The 19,647-nt window shown below is 39.5% G+C and overlaps 16 non-coding genes and 1 pseudogene across 16 annotated transcripts; all 17 read left to right on the top strand.

The window, feature by feature from the left end:
• The first annotated feature begins 593 nt into the window (after positions 1-593).
• On the top strand, positions 594-787 carry LOC144424657 (U2 spliceosomal RNA). The gene has a single exon (XR_013476878.1). It is a non-coding gene; the product is annotated as a U2 spliceosomal RNA (small nuclear RNA).
• A 940-nt stretch (positions 788-1,727) lies between these two features.
• LOC144424822 (U2 spliceosomal RNA) lies at positions 1,728-1,921 on the top strand. The gene has a single exon (XR_013477042.1). It is a non-coding gene; the product is annotated as a U2 spliceosomal RNA (small nuclear RNA).
• A 976-nt stretch (positions 1,922-2,897) lies between these two features.
• LOC144424806 (U2 spliceosomal RNA) lies at positions 2,898-3,091 on the top strand. Its single transcript, XR_013477026.1, has one exon. It is a non-coding gene; the product is annotated as a U2 spliceosomal RNA (small nuclear RNA).
• A 976-nt stretch (positions 3,092-4,067) lies between these two features.
• LOC144424658 (U2 spliceosomal RNA) lies at positions 4,068-4,261 on the top strand. The gene has a single exon (XR_013476879.1). It is a non-coding gene; the product is annotated as a U2 spliceosomal RNA (small nuclear RNA).
• A 940-nt stretch (positions 4,262-5,201) lies between these two features.
• On the top strand, positions 5,202-5,395 carry LOC144424823 (U2 spliceosomal RNA). The gene has a single exon (XR_013477043.1). It is a non-coding gene; the product is annotated as a U2 spliceosomal RNA (small nuclear RNA).
• Positions 5,396-6,371: 976 nt separating this feature from the next.
• On the top strand, positions 6,372-6,565 carry LOC144424871 (U2 spliceosomal RNA). Its single transcript, XR_013477091.1, has one exon. It is a non-coding gene; the product is annotated as a U2 spliceosomal RNA (small nuclear RNA).
• A 976-nt stretch (positions 6,566-7,541) lies between these two features.
• LOC144424651 (U2 spliceosomal RNA) lies at positions 7,542-7,735 on the top strand. The gene has a single exon (XR_013476872.1). It is a non-coding gene; the product is annotated as a U2 spliceosomal RNA (small nuclear RNA).
• A 976-nt stretch (positions 7,736-8,711) lies between these two features.
• On the top strand, positions 8,712-8,892 carry LOC144424900 (U2 spliceosomal RNA; annotated as a pseudogene).
• Positions 8,893-9,868: 976 nt separating this feature from the next.
• LOC144424885 (U2 spliceosomal RNA) lies at positions 9,869-10,062 on the top strand. The gene has a single exon (XR_013477105.1). It is a non-coding gene; the product is annotated as a U2 spliceosomal RNA (small nuclear RNA).
• A 976-nt stretch (positions 10,063-11,038) lies between these two features.
• LOC144424890 (U2 spliceosomal RNA) lies at positions 11,039-11,232 on the top strand. Its single transcript, XR_013477110.1, has one exon. It is a non-coding gene; the product is annotated as a U2 spliceosomal RNA (small nuclear RNA).
• Positions 11,233-12,208: 976 nt separating this feature from the next.
• On the top strand, positions 12,209-12,402 carry LOC144424895 (U2 spliceosomal RNA). The gene has a single exon (XR_013477115.1). It is a non-coding gene; the product is annotated as a U2 spliceosomal RNA (small nuclear RNA).
• Positions 12,403-13,378: 976 nt separating this feature from the next.
• On the top strand, positions 13,379-13,572 carry LOC144424887 (U2 spliceosomal RNA). Its single transcript, XR_013477107.1, has one exon. It is a non-coding gene; the product is annotated as a U2 spliceosomal RNA (small nuclear RNA).
• A 256-nt stretch (positions 13,573-13,828) lies between these two features.
• Positions 13,829-14,022, top strand: LOC144424659 (U2 spliceosomal RNA). Its single transcript, XR_013476880.1, has one exon. It is a non-coding gene; the product is annotated as a U2 spliceosomal RNA (small nuclear RNA).
• Positions 14,023-14,995: 973 nt separating this feature from the next.
• LOC144424893 (U2 spliceosomal RNA) lies at positions 14,996-15,189 on the top strand. Its single transcript, XR_013477113.1, has one exon. It is a non-coding gene; the product is annotated as a U2 spliceosomal RNA (small nuclear RNA).
• Positions 15,190-16,165: 976 nt separating this feature from the next.
• On the top strand, positions 16,166-16,358 carry LOC144424815 (U2 spliceosomal RNA). The gene has a single exon (XR_013477035.1). It is a non-coding gene; the product is annotated as a U2 spliceosomal RNA (small nuclear RNA).
• Positions 16,359-17,334: 976 nt separating this feature from the next.
• On the top strand, positions 17,335-17,528 carry LOC144424660 (U2 spliceosomal RNA). Its single transcript, XR_013476881.1, has one exon. It is a non-coding gene; the product is annotated as a U2 spliceosomal RNA (small nuclear RNA).
• Positions 17,529-18,504: 976 nt separating this feature from the next.
• LOC144424891 (U2 spliceosomal RNA) lies at positions 18,505-18,704 on the top strand. Its single transcript, XR_013477111.1, has one exon. It is a non-coding gene; the product is annotated as a U2 spliceosomal RNA (small nuclear RNA).
• The last annotated feature ends 943 nt before the right edge of the window (positions 18,705-19,647 follow it).

Below are 19,647 nucleotides of genomic sequence, written 5' to 3' on the forward strand. Positions count from 1 at the left end.
CTGGTATCTCTCAAAATTATTGACGAATCTAGATCGCATTGTGATCCCTTGCTGCAAGAGATATGCAGCGTGCTTTGGACATATGGAAGTATTTTAGTGAAACAGTTTCCGTTATTCAATGTCACTTATGTGACAAATTTACAGTGCCCAGTGTGCAAATTCTTCTTTGAGATATCATACGGAAAAACAGCATCAACTGCGCCACATGGAATAGACAATTTACGCTTTTACCGAAAACTGATTATGAATTTATCATTGTCCAATTTTCATAATCAGCAATCTTGGTACTTCAATTATTTTTCACCTCTATTGGGTCTCTACAAATACAGTTAGTGATATTTTTTTAAATGAAACGCTACAGGAGATAAATTTGCGAAGACGTAATCATTTCTGACAAAATTGTACATTATAAAGATGATTTGTACCTGAGATGTCAGTCAACGGTTAAAATAAATCGTAACCTTCAACCATCCAGAATGGGTCAACCATTCCCAGCCCTACTAATTAGTATTGTAAGTGGAAACTTAATCACCGTCACCGGAACCGTTTTCATAAATTCCCAATACATTATTGCGTGAAAACACCGACCATTTATCGCTTCTTCGGCCTATTGGCTAAGATCAAGTGTAGTAACTGTTCTATTCAGATTAATACCTGAATCGTGGGGTACTCCCCCACTCTTGTATTAATTTGATTTTTGCGACGACGAGAGCGAGGGTTCGGCTTGCCACTCCGCTCTCACCGGTCGACTTGGCGTTGCACTACAGCCTTGACTGGCCCGTCACTTTTCCATTCGGAAAGTTACGATTTATATGATGTTTGTCATGTTTCTCCTACTACTTTGTAAGGCAAAGCGAGTACTCACCCTCGTTCCGCGTCTTTTGGAATGGGCGCGGAGCGTCAGGCACGAAGACAGCTGCAAATCTTCCATACTGCTTCCACCGGAGTAACTTCGGAACGCACAACAATTTCACGAATTCTTTGATGTCACAGAGCAGAGACTGCAATTAAAATGTATTTGGTTACAGGCGAATTTCTTTAACCGGTTAACTGCAGCGTGACGTTTGACGTAATAATTTATTGTTTTAGCTTATTACGTCGCAATGGTTACAAATTAATTTCGAGTGATTTATCCTGGTATCTCTCAAAATTATTGACGAATCTAGATCGTTTTGTGATCCCTTGCTGCAAGAGATATGCAGCGTGCTTTGGACATATGGAAGTATTTTAGTGAAATAGTTTCCGTTATTCAATGTCACTTATGTGACAAATTTACAGTGCCCAGTGTGCAAATTCTTCTTTGAGATATCATACGGAAAAACAGCATCAACTGCGCCACATGGAATAGACAATTTACGCTTTTACCGAAAACTGATTATGAATTTATCATTGTCCAATTTTCATAATCAGCAATCTTGGTACTTCAATTATTTTTCACCTCTATTGGGTCTCTACAAATACAGTTAGTGATATTCTTTTAAATGAAACGCTACAGGAGATAAATTTGCGAAGACGTAATCATTTCTGACAAAATTGTACATTATAAAGATGATTTGTACCTGAGATGTCAGTCAACGGTTAAAATAAATCGTAACCTTCAACCATCCAGAATGGGTCAACCATTCCCAGCCCTACTAATTAGTATTGTAAGTGGAAACTTAATCACCGTAACCGGAACCGTTTTCATAAATTCCCAATACATTATTGCGTGAAAACACCGACCATTTATCGCTTCTTCGGCCTATTGGCTAAGATCAAGTGTAGTAACTGTTCTATTCAGATTAATACCTGAATCGTGGGGTACTCCCCCACTCTTGTATTAATTTGATTTTTGCGACGACGAGAGCGAGGGTTCGGCTTGCCACTCCGCTCTCACCGGTCGACTTGGCGTTGCACTGCAGCCTTGACTGGCCCGTCACTTTCCTATTCGGAAAGTTACGATTTATATAATGTTTGTCATGTTTCTCCTACTACTTTGTAAGGCAAAGCGAGTACTCACCCTCGTTCCGTGCATTTTGGAATGGGCGCGGATCGTCAGGCACGAAGACAGCTGCAAATCTTCCATACTGCTTCCACCGGAGTAACTTCGGAACGCACAACAATTTCACGAATTTTTTAAATGGAAGTTAGAAGGGCATTGTGATGTCACAGAGCAGAGACTGCAATTAAAATGTATTTGGTTACAGGCGAAGAGAATCTGGAATTTCTTTAACCGGTTAACTGCAGCGTGACGTTTGACGTAATAATTTATTGTTTTAGCTTATTACGTCGCAATGGTTACAAATTAATTTCGAGTGATTTATCCTGGTATCTCTCAAAATTATTGACGAATCTAGATCGTTTTGTGATCCCTTGCTGCAAGAGATATGCAGCGTGCTTTGGACATATGGAAGTATTTTAGTGAAACAGTTTCCGTTATTCAATGTCACTTATGTGACAAATTTCTAGTGCCCAGTGTGCAAATTCTTCTTTGAGATATCATACGGAAAAACAGCATCAACTGCGCCACATGGAATAGACAATTTACGCTTTTACCGAAAACTGATTATGAATTTATCTTTGTCCAATTTTCATAATCAGCAATCTTGGTACTTCAATTATTTTTCACCTCTATTGGGTCTCTACAAATACAGTTAGTGATATTCTTTTAAATGAAACGCTACAGGAGATAAATTTGCGAAGACGTAATCATTTCTGACAAAATTGTACATTATAAAGATGATTTGTACCTGAGATGTCAGTCAACGGTTAAAATAAATCGTAACCTTCAACCATCCAGAATGGGTCCACCATTCCCAGCCCCACTAATTAGTATTGTAAGTGGAAACTTAATCACCGTCACCGGAACCGTTTTCATAAATTCCCAATACATTATTGCGTGAAAACACCGACCATTTATCGCTTCTTCGGCCTATTGGCTAAGATCAAGTGTAGTAACTGTTCTATTCAGATTAATACCTGAATCGTGGGGTACTCCCCCACTCTTGTATTAATTTGATTTTTGCGACGACGAGAGCGAGGGTTCGGCTTGCCACTCCGCTCTCACCGGTCGGCTTGGCGTTGCACTACAGCCTTGACTGGCCCGTCACTTTCCTATTCGGAAAGTTACGATTTATATAATGTTTGTCATGTTTCTCCTACTACTTTGTAAGGCAAAGCGAGTACTCACCCTCGTTCCGTGTCTTTTGGAATGGGCGCGGAGCGTCAGGCACGAAGACAGCTGCAAATCTTCCATACTGCTTCCACCGGAGTAACTTCGGAACGCACAACAATTTCACGAATTCTTTAAATGGAAGTTAGATGGGCATTGTGATGTCACAGAGCAGAGACTGCAATTAAAATGTATTTGGTTACAGGCGAAGAGAATCTGGAATTTCTTTAACCGGTTAACTGCAGCGTGACGTTTGACGTAATAATTTATTGTTTTAGCTTATTACGTCGCAATGGTTACAAATTAATTTCGAGTGATTTATCCTGGTATCTCTCAAAATTATTGACGAATCTAGATCGCATTGTGATCCCTTGCTGCAAGAGATATGCAGCGTGCTTTGGACATATGGAAGTATTTTAGTGAAACAGTTTCCGTTATTCAATGTCACTTATGTGACAAATTTACAGTGCCCAGTGTGCAAATTCTTCTTTGAGATATCATACGGAAAAACAGCATCAACTGCGCCACATGGAATAGACAATTTACGCTTTTACCGAAAACTGATTATGAATTTATCATTGTCCAATTTTCATAATCAGCAATCTTGGTACTTCAATTATTTTTCACCTCTATTGGGTCTCTACAAATACAGTTAGTGATATTTTTTTAAATGAAACGCTACAGGAGATAAATTTGCGAAGACGTAATCATTTCTGACAAAATTGTACATTATAAAGATGATTTGTACCTGAGATGTCAGTCAACGGTTAAAATAAATCGTAACCTTCAACCATCCAGAATGGGTCAACCATTCCCAGCCCTACTAATTAGTATTGTAAGTGGAAACTTAATCACCGTCACCGGAACCGTTTTCATAAATTCCCAATACATTATTGCGTGAAAACACCGACCATTTATCGCTTCTTCGGCCTATTGGCTAAGATCAAGTGTAGTAACTGTTCTATTCAGATTAATACCTGAATCGTGGGGTACTCCCCCACTCTTGTATTAATTTGATTTTTGCGACGACGAGAGCGAGGGTTCGGCTTGCCACTCCGCTCTCACCGGTCGACTTGGCGTTGCACTACAGCCTTGACTGGCCCGTCACTTTTCCATTCGGAAAGTTACGATTTATATGATGTTTGTCATGTTTCTCCTACTACTTTGTAAGGCAAAGCGAGTACTCACCCTCGTTCCGCGTCTTTTGGAATGGGCGCGGAGCGTCAGGCACGAAGACAGCTGCAAATCTTCCATACTGCTTCCACCGGAGTAACTTCGGAACGCACAACAATTTCACGAATTCTTTGATGTCACAGAGCAGAGACTGCAATTAAAATGTATTTGGTTACAGGCGAATTTCTTTAACCGGTTAACTGCAGCGTGACGTTTGACGTAATAATTTATTGTTTTAGCTTATTACGTCGCAATGGTTACAAATTAATTTCGAGTGATTTATCCTGGTATCTCTCAAAATTATTGACGAATCTAGATCGTTTTGTGATCCCTTGCTGCAAGAGATATGCAGCGTGCTTTGGACATATGGAAGTATTTTAGTGAAATAGTTTCCGTTATTCAATGTCACTTATGTGACAAATTTACAGTGCCCAGTGTGCAAATTCTTCTTTGAGATATCATACGGAAAAACAGCATCAACTGCGCCACATGGAATAGACAATTTACGCTTTTACCGAAAACTGATTATGAATTTATCATTGTCCAATTTTCATAATCAGCAATCTTGGTACTTCAATTATTTTTCACCTCTATTGGGTCTCTACAAATACAGTTAGTGATATTCTTTTAAATGAAACGCTACAGGAGATAAATTTGCGAAGACGTAATCATTTCTGACAAAATTGTACATTATAAAGATGATTTGTACCTGAGATGTCAGTCAACGGTTAAAATAAATCGTAACCTTCAACCATCCAGAATGGGTCAACCATTCCCAGCCCTACTAATTAGTATTGTAAGTGGAAACTTAATCACCGTAACCGGAACCGTTTTCATAAATTCCCAATACATTATTGCGTGAAAACACCGACCATTTATCGCTTCTTCGGCCTATTGGCTAAGATCAAGTGTAGTAACTGTTCTATTCAGATTAATACCTGAATCGTGGGGTACTCCCCCACTCTTGTATTAATTTGATTTTTGCGACGACGAGAGCGAGGGTTCGGCTTGCCACTCCGCTCTCACCGGTCGACTTGGCGTTGCACTGCAGCCTTGACTGGCCCGTCACTTTCCTATTCGGAAAGTTACGATTTATATAATGTTTGTCATGTTTCTCCTACTACTTTGTAAGGCAAAGCGAGTACTCACCCTCGTTCCGTGCATTTTGGAATGGGCGCGGATCGTCAGGCACGAAGACAGCTGCAAATCTTCCATACTGCTTCCACCGGAGTAACTTCGGAACGCACAACAATTTCACGAATTTTTTAAATGGAAGTTAGAAGGGCATTGTGATGTCACAGAGCAGAGACTGCAATTAAAATGTATTTGGTTACAGGCGAAGAGAATCTGGAATTTCTTTAACCGGTTAACTGCAGCGTGACGTTTGACGTAATAATTTATTGTTTTAGCTTATTACGTCGCAATGGTTACAAATTAATTTCGAGTGATTTATCCTGGTATCTCTCAAAATTATTGACGAATCTAGATCGTTTTGTGATCCCTTGCTGCAAGAGATATGCAGCGTGCTTTGGACATATGGAAGTATTTTAGTGAAACAGTTTCCGTTATTCAATGTCACTTATGTGACAAATTTCTAGTGCCCAGTGTGCAAATTCTTCTTTGAGATATCATACGGAAAAACAGCATCAACTGCGCCACATGGAATAGACAATTTACGCTTTTACCGAAAACTGATTATGAATTTATCTTTGTCCAATTTTCATAATCAGCAATCTTGGTACTTCAATTATTTTTCACCTCTATTGGGTCTCTACAAATACAGTTAGTGATATTCTTTTAAATGAAACGCTACAGGAGATAAATTTGCGAAGACGTAATCATTTCTGACAAAATTGTACATTATAAAGATGATTTGTACCTGAGATGTCAGTCAACGATTAAAATAAATCGTAACCTTCAACCATCCAGAATGGGTCAACCATTCCCAGCCCTACTAATTAGTATTGTAAGTGGAAACTTAATCACCGTCACCGGAACCGTTTTCATAAATTCCCAATACATTATTGCGTGAAAACACCGACCATTTATCGCTTCTTCGGCCTATTGGCTAAGATGAAGTGTAGTAACTGTTCTATTCAGATTAATACCTGAATCGTGGGGTACTCCCCCACTCTTGTATTAATTTGATTTTTGCGACGACGAGAGCGAGGGTTTGGCTTGCCACTCCGTTCTCACCGGTCGACTTGGCGTTGCACTACAGCCTTGACTGGCCCGTCACTTTCCTATTCGGAAAGTTACGATTTATATAATGTTTGTCATGTTTCTCCTACTACTTTGTGAGGCAAAGCGAGTACTCACCCTCGTTCCGTGTCTTTTGGAATGGGCGCGGAGCGTCAGGCACGAAGACAGCTGCAAATCTTCCATACTGCTTCCACCGGAGTAACTTCGGAACGCACAACAATTTCACGAATTCTTTAAATGGAAGTTAGATGGGCATTGTGATGTCACAGAGCAGAGACGGCAATTAAAATGTATTTGGTTACAGGCGAAGAGAATCTGGAATTTCTTTAACCGGTTAACTGCAGCGTGACGTTTGACGTAATAATTTATTGTTTTAGCTTATTACGTCGCAATGGTTACAAATTAATTTCGAGTGATTTATCCTGGTATCTCTCAAAATTATTGACGAATCTAGATCGTTTTGTGATCCCTTGCTGCAAGAGATATGCAGCGTGCTTTGGACATATGGAAGTATTTTAGTGAAACAGTTTCCGTTATTCAATGTCACTTATGTGACAAATTTACAGTGCCCAGTGTGCAAATTCTTCTTTGAGATATCATACGGAAAAACAGCATCAACTGCGCCACATGGAATAGACAATTTACGCTTTTACCGAAAACTGATTATGAATTTATCATTGTCCAATTTTCATAATCAGCAATCTTGGTACTTCAATTATTTTTCACCTCTATTGGGTCTCTACAAATACAGTTAGTGATATTCTTTTAAATGAAACGCTACAGGAGATAAATTTGCGAAGACGTAATCATTTCTGACAAAATTGTACATTATAAAGATGATTTGTACCTGAGATGTCAGTCAACGGTTAAAATAAATCGTAACCTTCAACCATCCAGAATGGGTCAACCATTCCCAGCCCTACTAATTAGTATTGTAAGTGGAAACTTAATCACCGTCACCGGAACCGTTTTCATAAATTCCTAATACATTATTGCGTGAAAACACCGACCATTTATCGCTTCTTCGGCCTATTGGCTAAGATCAAGTGTAGTAACTGTTCTATTCAGATTAATACCTGAATCGTGGGGTACTCCCCCACTCTTGTATTAATTTGATTTTTGCGACGACGAGAGCGAGGGTTTGGCTTGCCACTCCGTTCTCACCGGTCGACTTGGCGTTGCACTACAGCCTTGACTGGCCCGTCACTTTCCTATTCGGAAAGTTACGATTTATCTAATGTTTGTCATGTTTCTCCTACTACTTTGTGAGGCAAAGCGAGTACTCACCCTCGTTCCGTGTCTTTTGGAATGGGCGCGGAGCGTCAGGCACGAAGACAGCTGCAAATCTTCCATACTGCTTCCACCGGAGTAACTTCGGAACGCACAACAATTTCACGAATTCTTTAAATGGAAGTTAGATGGGCATTGTGATGTCACAGAGCAGAGACTGCAATTAAAATGTATTTGGTTACAGGCGAAGAGAATCTGGAATTTCTTTAACCAGTTAACTGCAGCGTGACGTTTGACGTAATAATTTATTGTTTTAGCTTATTACGTCGCAATGGTTACAAATTAATTTCGAGTGATTTATCCTGGTATCTCTCAAAATTATTGACGAATCTAGATCGTTTTGTGATCCCTTGCTGCAAGAGATATGCAGCGTGCTTTGGACATATGGAAGTGTTTTAGTGAAACAGTTTCCGTTATTCAATGTCACTTATGTGACAAATTTACAGTGCCCAGTGAGCAAATTCTTCTTTGAGATATCATACGGAAAAACAGCATCAACTGCGCCACATGGAATAGACAATTTACGCTTTTACCGAAAACTGACTATGAATTTATCATTGTCCAATTTTCATAATCAGCAATCTTGGTACTTCAATTATTTTTCACCTCTATTGGGTCTCTACAAATACAGTTAGTGATATTCTTTTAAATGAAACGCTACAAGAGATAAATTTGCGAAGACGTAAACATTTCTGACAAAATTGTACATTATAAAGATGATTTGTACCTGAGATGTCAGTCAACGGTTAAAATAAATCGTAACCTTCAACCATCCAGAATGGGTCAACCATTCCCAGCCCTACTAATTAGTATTGTAAGTGGAAACTTAATCACCGTCACCGGAACCGTTTTCATAAATTCCCAATACATTATTGCGTGAAAACACCTACCATTTATCGCTTCTTCGGCCTATTGGCTAAGATCAAGTGTAGTAACTGTTCTATTCAGATTAATACCTAAATCGTGGGAGTGTATTAATTTGATTTTTGCGACGACGTGAGCGAGGGTTCGGCTTGCCACTCCGCTCTCACCGGTCGACTTGGCGTTGCACTACAGCCTTGACTGGCCCGTCACTTTCCTATTCGGAAAGTTACGATTTATATAATGTTTGTCATGTTTCTCCTACTACTTTGTAAGGCAAAGCGAGTACTCACCCTCGTTCCGTGTCTTTTAGAATGGGCGCGGAGCGTCAGGCACGAAGACAGCTGCAAATCTTCCAAACTGCTTCCACCGGAGTAACTTCGGAACGCACAACAATTTCACGAATTCTTTAAATGGAAGTTAAATGGGCATGGTGATGTCACAGAGCAGAGACTGCAATTAAAATGTATTTGGTTACAGGCGAAGAGAATCTGGAATTTCTTTAACCGGTTAACTGCAGCGTGACGTTTGACGTAATAATTTATTGTTTTAGCTTATTACGTCGCAATGGTTACAAATTAATTTCGAGTGATTTATCCTGGTATCTCTCAAAATTATTGACGAATCTAGATCGTTTTGTGATCCCTTGCTGCAAGAGATATGCAGCGTGCTTTGGACATATGGAAGTATTTTAGTGAAACAGTTTCCGTTATTCAATGTCACTTATGTGAAAAATTTACAGTGCCCAGTGTGCAAATTCTTCTTTGAGATATCATACGGAAAAACAGCATCAACTGCGCCACATGGAATAGACAATTTACGCTTTTACCGAAAACTGATTATGAATTTATCATTGTCCAATTTTCATAATCAGCAATCTTGGTACTTCAATTATTTTTCACCTCTATTGGGTCTCTACAAATACAGTTAGTGATATTCTTTTAAATGAAACGCTACAGGAGATAAATTTGCGAAGACGTAATCATTTCTGACAAAATTGTACATTATAAAGATGATTTGTACCTGAGATGTCAGTCAACGGTTAAAATAAATCGTAACCTTCAACCATCCAGAATGGGTCAACCATTCCCAGCCCTACTAATTAGTATTGTAAGTGGAAACTTAATCACCGTCACCAGAACCGTTTTCATAAATTCCCAATACATTATTGCGTGAAAACACCGACCATATATCGCTTCTTCGGCCTATTGGCTAAGATCAAGTGTAGTAACTGTTCTATTCAGATTAATACCTGAATCGTGGGGTACTCCCCCGCTCTTGTATTAATTTGATTTTTGCGACGACGACAGCGAGGGTTCGGCTTGCCACTCCGCTCTCACCGGTCGACTTGGCGTTGCACTACAGCCTTGACTGGCCCGTCACTTTCCTATTCGGAAAGTTACGATTTATATAATGTTTGTCATGTTTCTCCTACTACTTTGTAAGGCAAAGCGAGTACTCACCCTCGTTCCGTGTCTTTTGGAGTGGGCGCGGAGCGTCAGGCACGAAGACAGCTGCAAATCTTCCATACTGCTTCCACCGGAGTAACTTCGGAACGCACAACAATTTCACGAATTCTTTAAATGTAAGTTAGATGGGCATTTTGATGTCACAGAGCAGAGACTGCAATTAAAAAGTATTTGGTTACAGGCGAAGAGAATCTGGAATTTCTTTAACCGGTTAACTGCAGCGTGACGTTTGACGTAATAATTTATTGTTTTAGCTTATTACGTCGCAATGGTTACAAATTAATTTCGAGTGATTTATCCTGGTATCTCTCAAAATTATTGACGAATCTAGATCGTTTTGTGATCCCTTGCTGCAAGAGATATGCAGCGTGCTTTGGACACATGGAAGTATTTTAGTGAAACAGTTTCCGTTATTCAATGTCACTTATGTGACAAATTTACAGTGCCCAGTGTGCAAATTCTTCTTTGAGATATCATACGGAAAAACAGCATCAACTGCGCCACATGGAATAGACAATTTACGCTTTTACCGAAAACTGATTATGAATTTATCATTGTCCAATTTTCATAATCAGCAATCTTGGTACTTCAATTATTTTTCACCTCTATTGGGTCTCTACAAATACAGTTAGTGATATTCTTTTAAATGAAACGCTACAGGAGATAAATTTGCGAAGACGTAATCATTTCTGACAAAATTGTACATTATAAAGATGATTTGTACCTGAGATGTCAGTCAACGGTTAAAATAAATCGTAACCTTCAACCATCCAGAATGGGTCAACCATTCCCAGCCCTACTAATTAGTATTGTAAGTGGAAACTGAATCACCGTCACCGGAACCGTTTTCATAAATTCCCAATACATTATTGCGTGAAAACACCGACCATTTATCGCTTCTTCGGCCTATTGGCTAAGATCAAGTGTAGTAACTGTTCTATTCAGATTAATACCTGAATCGTGGGGTACTCCCCCACTCTTGTATTAATTTGATTTTTGCGACGACGAGAGCGAGGGTTCGGCTTGCCACTCCGCACTCACCGGTCGACTTGACGTTGCACTACAGCCTTGACTGGCCCGTCACTTTCCTATTCGGAAAGTTACGATTTATATAATGTCTGTCATGTTTCTCCTACTACTTTGTAAGGCAAAGCGAGTACTCACCCTCGTTCCGTGTCTTTTGGAGTGGGCGCGGAGCGTCAGGCACGAAGACAGCTGCAAATCTTCCATACTGCTTCCACCGGAGTAACTTCGGAACGCACAACAATTTCACGAATTCTTTAAATGGAAGTTAGATGGGCATTGTGATGTCACAGAGCAGAGACTGCAATTAAAATGTATTTGGTTACAGGCGAAGAGAATCTGGAATTTCTTTAACCGGTTAACTGCAGCGTGACGTTTGACGCAATAATTTATTGTATTAGCTTATTACGTCGCAATGGTTACAAATTAATTTCGAGTGATTTATCCTGGTATCTCTCAAAATTATTGACGAATCTAGATCGTTTTGTGATCCCTTGCTGCAAGAGATATGCAGCGTGCTTTGGACATATGGAAGTATTTTAGTGAAACAGTTTCCGTTATTCAATGTCACTTATGTGACAAATTCACAGTGCCCAGTGTGCAAATTCTTCTTTGAGATATCATACGGAAAAACAGCATCAACTGCGCCACATGGAATAGACAATTTACGCTTTTACCGAAAACTGATTATGAATTTATCATTGTCCAATTTTCATAATCAGCAATCTTGGTACTTCAATTATTTTTCACCTCTATTGGGTCTCTACAAATACAGTTAGTGATATTCTTTTAAATGAAACGCTACAGGAGATAAATTTGCGAAGACGTAATCATTTCTGACAAAATTGTACATTATAAAGATGATTTGTACCTGAGATGTCAGTCAACGGTTAAAATAAATCGTAACCTTCAACCATCCAGAATGGGTCAACCATTCCCAGCCCTACTAATTAGTATTGTAAGTGGAAACTGAATCACCGTCACCGGAACCGTTTTCATAAATTCCCAATACATTATTGCGTGAAAACACCGACCATTTATCGCTTCTTCGGCCTATTGGCTAAGATCAAGTGTAGTAACTGTTCTATTCAGATTAATACCTGAATCGTGGGGTACTCCCCCACTCTTGTAATAATTTGATTTTTGCGACGACGAAAGCGAGGGTTCGGCTTGCCACTCCGCTCTCACCGGTCGACTTGACGTTGCACTACAGCCTTGACTGGCCCGTCACTTTCTTATTCGGAAAATTACGATTGATATAATGTTTGTCATGTTTCTCCTACTACTTTGTAAGGCAAAGCGAGTACTCACCCTCGTTCCGTGTCTTTTGGAGTGGGCGCGGAGCGTCAGGCACGAAGACAGCTGCAAATCTTCCATACTGCTTCCACCGGAGTAACTTCGGAACGCATAACAATTTCACGAATTCTTTAAATGAAAGTTAGATGGGCATTGTGATGTCACAGAGCAGAGACTGCAATTAAAATGTATTTGGTTACAGGCGAAGAGAATCTGGAATTTCTTTAACCGGTTAACTGCAGCGTGACGTTTGACGTAATAATTTATTGTTTAAGCTTATTACGTCGCAATGGTTACAAATTAATTTCGAGTGATTTATCCTGGTTTCTCTCAAAATTATTGACGAATCTAGATCGTTTTGTGATCCCTTGCTGCAAGAGATATGCAGCGTGCTTTGGACATATGGAAGTATTTTAGTGAAACAGTTTCCGTTATTCAATGTCACTTATGTGACAAATTTACAGTGCCCAGTGTGCAAATTCTTCTTTGAGATATCATACGGAAAAACAGCATCAACTGCGCCACATGGAATAGACAATTTACGCTTTTACCGAAAACTGATTAGGAATTTATCATTGTCCAATTTTCATAATCAGCAATCTTGGTACTTCAATTATTTTTCACCTCTATTGGGTCTCTACAAATACAGTTAGTGATATTCTTTTAAATGAAACGCTACATGAGATAAATTTGCGAAGACGTAATCATTTCTGACAAAATTGTACATTATAAAGATGATTTGTACCTGAGATGTCAGTCAACGGTTAAAATAAATCGTAACCTTTAACCATCCAGAATGGGTCAATCATTCCCAGCCCTACTAATTAGTATTGTAAGTGGAAACTTAATCACCGTCACCGGCACCGTTTTCATAAATTCCCAATACATTATTGCGTAAAAACACCGACCATTTATCGCTTTTTCGGCCTATTGGCTAAGATCAAGTGTAGTAACTGTTTTATTCAGATTAATACCTGAATTGTGGGGAACTCCCCCACTCTTGTATTAATTTGATTTTTGCGACGACGAGAGCGAGGGTTCGGCTTGCCACTCCGCTCTCGCCGGTCGGCTTGGCGTTGCACTACAGCCTTGACTGGCCCGTCACTTTCCTATTCGGAAAGTTACGATTTATATAATGTTTGTCATGTTTCTCCTACTACTTTGCAAGGCAAAGCGAGTACTCACCCACCCACCGGTTAAAGATGATTTGTACCTGAGATGTCAGTCAACGGTTAAAATAAATCGTAACCTTCAACCATTCCCAGCCCTACTAATTAGTATTGTAAGTGGAAACTTAATCACCGTCACCGGAACCGTTTTCATAAATTCCCAATACATTATTGCGTGAAAACACCGACCATTTATCGCTTCTTCGGCCTATTGGCTAAGATCAAGTGTAGTAACTGTTCTATTCAGATTAATACCTGAATCGTGGGGTACTCCCCCACTCTTGTATTAATTTGATTTTTGCGACGACGAGAGCGAGGGTTCGGCTTGCCACTCCGCTCTCACCGGTCGACTTGGCGTTGCACTACAGCCTTGACTGGCCCGTCACTTTCCTATTAGGAAAGTTACGATTTATATAATGTTTGTCATGTTTCTCCTACTACTTTGTAAGGCAAAGCGAGTACTCACCCTCGTTCCGTGTCTTTTGGAATGGGCGCGGAGCGTCAGGCACGAACAGCTGCAAATCTTTCATACTGCTTCCACCGGAGTAACTTCGGAACGCACAACAATTTCACGAATTCTTTAAATGGAAGTTAGATGGGCATTGTGATATCACAGAGCAGAGACTGCAATTAAAATGTATTTGGTTACAGGCGAAGAGAATCTGGAATTTCTTTAACCGGTTAACTGCAGCGTGACGTTTGACGTAATAATTTATTGTTTTAGCTTATTACGTCGCAATGGTTACAAATTAATTTCGAGTGATTTATCCTGGTATCTCTCAAAATTATTGACGAATCTAGATCGTTTTGTGATCCCTTGCTGCAAGAGATATGCAGCGTGCTTTGGACATATGGAAGTATTTTAGTGAAACAGTTTCCGTTATTCAATGTCACTTATGTGACAAATTTACAGTGCCCAGTGTGCAAATTCTTCTTTGAGATATCATACGGAAAACAGCATCAACTGCGCCACATGGAATAGACAATTTACGCTTTTACCGAAAACTGATTATGAATTCATCATTGTCCAATTTTCATAATCAGCAATCTTGGTACTTCAATTATTTTTCACCTCTATTGGGTCTCTACAAATACAGTTAGTGATATTCTTTTAAATGAAACGCTACAGGAGATAAATTTGCGAAGACGTAATCATTTCTGACAAAATTGTACATTATAAAGATGATTTGTACCTGAGATGTAAGTCAACGGTTAAAATAAATCGTAACCTTCAACCATCCAGAATGGGTCAACCATTCCCAGCCCTACTAATTAGTATTGTAAGTGGAAACTTAGTCACCGTCACCGGAACCGTTTTCATAAATTCCCAATACATTATTGCGTGAAAACACCGACCATTTATCGCTTCTTCGGCCTATTGGCTAAGATCAAGTGTAGTAACTGTTCTATTCAGGGTAATACCTGAATCGTGGGGTACTCCCCCACTCTTGTATTAATTTGATTTTTGCGACGACGAGAACGAGGGTTCGGCTTGCCACTCCGCTCTCACCGGTCGGCTTGGCGTTGCTCTACAGCCTTGACTGACCCGTCACTTTCCTATTCGGAAAGTTACGATTTATATAATGTTTGTCATGTTTCTCCTACTACTTTGTAAGGCAAAGCGAGTACTCACCCTCGTTCCGTGTCTTTTGGAATGGGCGCGGAGCGTCAGGCACGAAGACAGCTGCAAATCTTCCATACTGCTTCCACCGGAGTAACTTCGGAACGCATAACAATTTCACGAATTCTTTAAATGGAAGTTAGATGGGCATTGTGATGTCACAGAGCAGAGACTGCAATTAAAATGTATTTGGTTACAGGCGAAGAGAATCTGGAATTTCTTTAACCGGTTAACTGCAGCGTGACGTTTGACGTAATAATTTATTGTTTTAGCTTATTTCGTCGCAATGGTTACAAATTAATTTCGAGTGATTTATCCTGGTATCTCTCAAAATTATTGACGAATCTAGATCGTTTTGTGATCCCTTGCTGCAAGAGATATGCAGCGTGCTTTGGACATATGGAAGTATTTTAGTGAAACAGTTTCCGTTATTCAATGTCACTTATGTGACAAATTTACAGTGCCCAGTGTGCAAATTCTTCTTTGAGATATCATACGGAAAAACAGCATCAACTGCGCCACATGGAATAGACAATTTACGCTTTTACCGAAAACTGATTATGAATTTATCATTGTCCAATTTTCATAATCAGCAATCTTGGTACTTCAATTATTTTTCACCTCTATTGGGTCTCTACAAATACAGTTAGTGATATTCTTTTAAATGAAACGCTACAGGAGATAAATTTGCAAAGACGTAATCATTTCTGACAAAATTGTACATTATAAAGATGATTTGTACCTGAGATGTCAGTCAACGGTTAAAATAAATCGTAACCTTCAACCATCAAGAATGGGTCAACCATTCCCAGCCCTACTCATTAGTATTGTAAGTGGAAACTTAATCACCGTCACCGGCACCGTTTTCATAAATTCCCAATACATTATTGCGTGAAAACACCGACCATTTATCGCTTCTTCGGCCTATTGGCTAAGATCAAGTGTAGTAACTGTTCTATTCAGATTAATACCTGAATCGTGGGGTACTCCCCACTCTTGTATTAATTTGATTTTTGCGACGACGAGAGCGAGGGTTCGGCTTGCCACTCCGCTCTCACCGGTCGACTTGGCGTTGCACTACAGCCTTGACTGGCCCGTCACTTTCCTATTCGGAAAGTTACGATTTATATAATGTTTGTCATGTTTCTCCTACTACTTTGTAAGGCAAAGCGAGTACTCATCCTCGTTCCGTGTCTTTTGGAATGGGCGCGGAGCGTCAGGCACGAAGACAGCTGCAAATCTTCCATACTGCTTCCACCGGAGTCACTTCGGAACGCACAACAATTTCACGAATTCTTTAAATGGAAGTTAGATGGGCATTATGATGTCACAGAGCAGAGACTGCAATTAAAATGTATTTGGTTACAGGCGAAGAGAATCTGGAATTTCTTTAACCGGTTAACTGCAGCGTGACGTTTGACGTAATAATTTATTGTTTTAGCTTATTACGTCGCAATGGTTACAAATTAATTTCGAGTGATTTATCCTGGTATCTCTCAAAATTATTGACGAATCTAGATCGTTTTGTGATCCCTTGCTGCAAGAGATATGCAGCGTGCTTTGGACATATGGAAGTATTTTAGTGAAACAGTTTCCGTTATTCAATGTCACTTATGTGACAAATTTACAGTGCCCAGTGTGCAAATTCTTCTTTGAGATATCATACGGAAAAACAGCATCAACTGCGCCACATGGAATAGACAATTTACGCTTTTACCGAAAACTGATTATGAATTTATCATTGTCCAATTTTCATAATCAGCAATCTTGGTACTTCAATTATTTTTCACCTCTATTGGGTCTCTACAAATACAGTTAGTGATATTCTTTTAAATGAAACGCTACAGGAGATAAATTTGCGAAGACGTAATCATTTCTGACAAAATTGTACATTATAAAGATGATTTGTACCTGAGATGTCAGTCAACGGTTAAAATAAATCGTAACCTTCAACCATCCAGAATGAGTCAACCATTCCCAGCCCTACTAATTAGCATTGTAAGTGGAAACTTAATCACCGTCACCGGAACCGTTTTCATAAATTCCCAATACATTATTGCGTGAAAACACCGACCATTTATCGCTTCTTCGGCCTATTGGCTAAGATCAAGTGTAGTAACTGTTCTATTCAGATTAATACCTGAATCGTGGGGTACTCCCCCACTCTTGTATTAATTTGATTTTTGCGACGACGAGAGCGAGGGTTCGGCTTGCCACTCCGCTCTCACCGGTCGACTTGGCGTTGCACTACAGCCTTGACTGGCCCGTCACTTTCCTATTCGGAAAGTTACGATTTATATAATGTTTGTCATGTTTCTCCTACTACTTTGTAAGTCAAAGCGAGTACTCACCCTCGTTCCGTGTCTTTTGGAATGGGCGCGGAGCGTCAGGCACGAAGACAGCTGCAAATCTTCCATACTGCTTCCACCGGAGTAACTTCGGAACGCACAACAATTTCACGAATTCTTTAAATGGAAGTTAGATGGGCATTGTGATGTCACAGAGCAGAGACTGCAATTAAAATGTATTTGGTTACAGGCGAAGAGAATCTGGAATTTCTTTAACCGGTTAACTGCAGCGTGACGTTTGACGTAATAATTTATTGTTTTAGCTTATTACGTCGCAATGGTTACAAATTAATGTCGAGTGATTTATCCTGGTATCTCTCAAAATTATTGACGAATCTAGATCGTTTTGTGATCCCTTGCTGCAAGAGATATGCAGCGTGCTTTGGGCATATGGAAGTATTTTAGTGAAACAGTTTCCGTTATTCAATGTCACTTATGTGACAAATTTACAGTGCCCAGTGTGCAAATTCTTCTTTGAGATATCATACGGAAAAACAGCATCAACTGCGCCACATGGAATAGACAATTTACGCTTTTACCGAAAACTGATTATGAATTTATCATTGTCCAATTTTCATAATCAGCAATCTTGGTACTTCAATTATTTTTCACCTCTATTGGGTCTCTACAAATACAGTTAGTGATATTCTTTTAAATGAAACGCTACAGGAGATAAATTTGCGAAGACGTAATCATTTCTGACAAAATTTTACATTATAAAGATGATTTGTACCTGAGATGTCAGTCAACGGTTAAAATAAATCGTAACCTTCAACCATCCAGAATGGGTCAACCATTCCCAGCCCTACTAATTAGTATTGTAAGTGGAAACTTAATCACCGTCACCGGAACCGTTTTCATAAATTCCCGATACATTATTGCGTGAAAACACCGACCATTTATCGCTTCTTCGGCCTATTGGCTAAGATCAAGTGTAGTAACTGTTCTATTCAGATTAATACCTGAATCGTGGGGTACTCCCCCACTCTTGTATTAATTTGATTTTTGCGACGACGAGAGCGAGGGTTCGGCTTGCCACTCCGCTCTCACCGGTCGGCTTGGCGTTGCACTACACTTACAGCCTGGACTGGCCCGTCACTTTCCTATTTGGAAAGTTACAATTTATATAATGTTTGTCATGTTTCTCCTACTACTTTGTAAGGAAAAGCGAGTACTCACCCTCGTTCCGTGTCTTTTGGAATGGGCGCGGAGCGTCAGGCACGAAGACAGCTGCAAATCTTCCATACTGCTTCCACCGGAGTAACTTCGGAACGCACAACAATTTCACGAATTCTTTAAATGGAAGTTAGATGGGCATTGTGATGTCACATAGCAGAGACTGCAATTAAAATGTATTTGGTTACAGGCGAAGAGAATCTGGAATTTCTTTAACCGGTTAACTGCAGCGTGACGTTTGACGTAATAATTTATTGTTTTAGCCTATTACGATGCAATGGTTACAAATTAATTTCGAGTGATTTATCCTGGTATCTCTCAAAATTATTGACGAATCTAGATCGTTTTGTGATCCCTTGCTGCAAGAGATATGCAGCGTGCTTTGGACATATGGAAGTATTTTAGTGAAACAGTTTCCGTTATTCAATGTCATTTATGTGACAAATTTACAGTGCCCAGAGTGCAAATTCTTCTTTGAGATATCATACGGAAAAACAGCATCAACTGCGCCACATGGAATAGACAATTTACGCTTTTACCGAAAACTGATTATGAATTTATCATTGTCCAATTTTCATAATCAGCAATCTTGGTACTTCAATTATTTTTCACCTCTATTGGGTCTTTACAAATACAGTTAGTGATATTCTTTTAAATGAAACGCTACAGGAGATAAATTTGCGAAGACGTAATCATTTCTGACAAAATTGTACATTATAAAGATGATTTGTACCTGAGATGTCAGTCAACGGTTAAAATAAATCGTAACCTTTAACCATCCAGAATGGGTCAACCATTCCAAGCTCTACTAATTAGTATTGTAAGTGGAAACTTAATCGCCATCACCGGCACCGTTTTCATAAATTCC

Source organism: Styela clava, chromosome 6 (assembly GCF_964204865.1).
Source record: "Styela clava chromosome 6, kaStyClav1.hap1.2, whole genome shotgun sequence".
In the NCBI taxonomy this organism is placed as follows: domain Eukaryota; kingdom Metazoa; phylum Chordata; class Ascidiacea; order Stolidobranchia; family Styelidae; genus Styela; species Styela clava.